The sequence below is a fragment of the Ambystoma mexicanum genome, chromosome 12 (assembly GCF_040938575.1).
Source record: "Ambystoma mexicanum isolate Mex_15411 chromosome 12, UKY_AmexF1_1, whole genome shotgun sequence".
In the NCBI taxonomy this organism is placed as follows: domain Eukaryota; kingdom Metazoa; phylum Chordata; class Amphibia; order Caudata; family Ambystomatidae; genus Ambystoma; species Ambystoma mexicanum.
The window spans coordinates 97,743,152-97,747,173 of NC_090936.1; positions in this window are offsets into that span (position 1 = coordinate 97,743,152).

A 4,022-nucleotide genomic window follows, 5' to 3' on the forward strand; every position below is an offset into this window, starting at 1 on the left:
CAGCAAAAAGTTTGGGGGTTGACACATGTAGGGAAAATTACATACAATTATGAAATCTTTCCTAACACTCGCCCCTCCCAGACTAAGGACAGGGGGAACTAATCCACCCCTGGATGAGTTTCTTGTTCAGGTCGGTTAAACATTCTGGACAACCCATCAGCATTGCTATGTTGGACACCTGGCCTTTGCTCAATAGTGAAGTCAAAGCCTTGCAGACTTATGGACCACCTAAGCAACTTTGGATTCTCTCCTTTCATGTTCATTAGCCACTTTAAGGGCTTATGGTCAGTTTGCACAGTGAAGTGGGTCCCATAGAGGTAGGGCCTCAGCTTTCTTAGGGCCCACAGAACAGAGAAACATTATTTGTCTACTGTGGACCATCTGAGCTCTCTGTCCTTAAGCTGGCGACTAATGAGGCCAATAGGGTGTTCCTTACCCTTCTCATCTACCTGTGATAGTACATCTCCTATCCCAGTGTCAGAGGCATCTGTCGTGACTTGCCGCGTAGTGAAGAATAAAGAGGCCTCTGTCCACAAATCACCCACAGGAGGAAGTAAAGAACTCCCTGTGCGAGCTTTGAGGCCACAGGTGGTTTTGGTGATTCACTGGATCTGATGACGCCGAGGATCCCAGAGGCTGTTAAAAGGAAGTTAGGTTAGCACAGGCAAACACAGTACTTTGATATGAAAGAGTGTGCAATAACTTTCTTACCTAAATCTAGCGAAAGGGAGCTAGGGTGCCTAGGGTCAGATGCGAGGGAGCGTCAAAGATCCGGACAACCGTGTTCTAGATGGTAGGTACCAGCTGGTGCATGTAGCCCTTCCGTAGCCGAAGGGAACTTGAAACTGATCACAAAGTCTATGGTCGGAAGATCAAAAGCCAGAAGGGAAAAATCCAAAAGCAATCCGTTGAGCGTAGCAAAAGAGTCCAAAGTACCAAAATCCGTACAGAGTTCCGAGTGACAGTATCCGTGGAACAAGAGAGAGCAAATCCGTGGTTCGTAAGCCTGAGTCCAAAATCCGATGAATCAAACAACAAAAAATCTTGAAAGCGTCAAACAGAGTTGTGAAACAGCTGTGAAGCGGTGAGCCACTCGAACTTCCCGGCTTTTACGTGCGTCGGTTCCCAGTCACGTGAGCGGAAACTTGACCACGTGATCGGGGAACCGTCGCGAACCCAGGAAGTAACCGTGATCGGGTGCTCAAGCCCAAACGCAGCCTCCACGGGAGTTGCCAATGAAAACGAGGCAACAAACCGGGCCGGCCTCTGCGCACGGCCCGAAACCGCCGGTGATGACGACTCCCTCGCACCATAGGTGAAGTAATGACTTGGGAGGCGGACTGTGGCCCGGGGAGTCTAGCAGTGTGTGTCGGGGTGTCAAGCAATATGGTGCGTGGTTGTGCTGGTTGTGCAACTGATTTGTTGTGCATGACAGAGCCCCCCCTCAATGGCCCACGACCACGTGGGCAAGAAGGATGATCCCAGTGAAAACGTGAAACAAGCCTAGGGGCATGGACATCACACGCACTGACCCAACAACGCTCCTCGGGGCCAAAACCTGCCCAATCCACAAGGTACTGGAGACCACCCCGAATCATACGGGAACCCAATATACCCGAAACCTCGTATTCCATCGAGTCCCCCACTGAAACAGGACCAGGCATAGACCGAAGACGGGTAGGAGCCGGGCAAGGTTTCAGCAAAGAGGTGTGAAAAACAGGGTGTATGCGCCAGGAGGCAGGGACCGAGAGGCGATAAGCCACAGGATTTATTACAGCGGAAATCCTATATGGACCCACAAAGCGAGGGAGTAGTTTGCGACAACCAGGAAGCTTGAGATGGCGAGAAGAGAGCCAAACCCTGTCCCCCACAACATAGGAAGGTGCCACTGTCCTCTTCCGATCCGCTGCAGCCTTTGTAGACTCCTGGGCCTCCCGAAGGTGAGTAAGGGTTTGAGCATGAACGACAGATAAGTCGCGGGTACAGGCAGCAGCAGCAGGGTTATCAGAAGGTGCAAGGTCTGGGATAGGCAAAGTGCGAGGGTGTTGACCATACAAAACATAAAAGGGAGAAGAGCCAGTGGAGGAGTGCGTTGCATTATTGTAGAAGAACTCAGCGAGGTGTAGCAAACTCAGCCAGGACTGTTGGTGTTGCAACACTAGACAACGCAAATACTGCTCCATGGCTTGGTTCACCCTCTCAGTCTGACCGTCCGTTTCTGGATGATATGCGGAAGAGAAACAGGAATCGATGCCTAGAAGGACCGTGAGTGCTCACCAGAAACGAGAAGTGAACTGGGGACCCCTATCTGAGATGATAACTGTGGGTAACCCAAAGAGACAAAAGACCGATTTGAAGAAAAGATCGGCCAAGGCCGGGGCTGAAGGGATACCGGAACAGGGAATGAATCGAGCCATTTTGGAAAAGGAGTCGACTACTACCCAAATGGTATCAAATCCCTTGGTTCGGGGTAGATCTGTTACGAAATCCATGGATACAGTGTGCCAGGGCCTGGAGGGTATAGGTAAAGGAAGCAAAAGCCCCAGCGGGCGCCCTCTGCGATGTTTACACTGGGCGCATATTGCACAGGTGTTAACATATCCTTCTACGTCGTGTTTCATGGAGGGCCACCAACACCAACGTCTGAGGAGGTCCAACGTGCGTCTTTGTCCGGGATGACCATTGATGGCGCTATCGTGGGACCACTCCAAAGCAAGATTACGAGCGTCGGTCGTTGGTAACCACAATCTGTTTTGGATATACGGTAGCCCGTCATGAAACACCGGATCCCACTCAGTAACCTGATCAGGATGGTAGTGAAACCCATTTGCGAATGAAATCCAACAAAGGCAGAGGAGGGGTGCAAATACAAATGACATGCTGGTCTAACAAATTTTCTGGGAAAACAGGCAAGGATACCCCACCCGGAGAGCGGGACAACGCGTCCGCCTTCCCATGGGACAAACCGGACCTATGTTTGATCTGAAAGTCAAAGGCCGCAAAGAACAAGTGCCACCGCACCTGTCGGCTGTTAATACACTTTAGTGAGGCCAAATCCTGAAGATTACGGTGGTCGGTGAACACAGTGACAGCGTGCCTTGCCCCCAACAGATGATGCCGCCAAACCTGGAAGGCATCCTTGATGGCCAACAGCTCCTTCTCCGTGACGGTATAGTGCAACTCTGTAGCAGAGAACTTTCGAGAATGAAACGCAATCGGGTGTAATTGACCCGAGGAAGGCCAGCGTTGGGACAAAACTGCACCAAGGGCAAAGGAGGAAGCATCAGCCTCCACAATGAACGGGAGTTCTGGGTCCGGGTGCTTCAGGACGGGGGCTGTGGTAAATGCTAATTTCAGGGCGTCAAAAGCGGTTTGGTGTTCCTGTAACCACACAAAAGGGGACTTGGGACTGGTCAGGGCAGTGAGAGGAGCTACAAGGGATGAGAAATCCTGGATGAAGCGCCTGTAGAAATGTGAGAACCCAAGGAAAGATTGCAGGGCCTTAATATTACAGGGCTTAGGCCAATCCAAGACAGCACGGACCTTGGACTGGTTCATTGCCAGACCCCCAGGGGTGATATGGAAACTCAGGAATTCCACACTTTCAGTGTGCAACTGACACTTCTCAGGTTTGACATAGAGTGAGTGTTGGCGGAGACGGGACAGTACCTCGCGGACATGTGATATGTGGTCCTTTATGTTCTGTGAGTATATCAAGATGTCATCCAAGTATACTGCTACAAACACATCCAACAAATCGTGAAAGATCTCATTCATGAAACGTTGGAAGGTAGCAGGGGCGTTACAAAGCCCGAAGGGCATGACCACATATTCAAACAATCCGTAGCGAGTACAGAAGGCCGTTTTCCACTCGTCTCTGGAACAAATTCTGACCAGATTATAGGCCCCACGGAGGTCAAGTTTTGTGAAGATGGAGGCATGACTTAACCTGTCCAATAATGGGGTAATCAAAGGAATCGGATACCGATTCTTGATGGTAATAGAATTTAGTCGACGGTAGT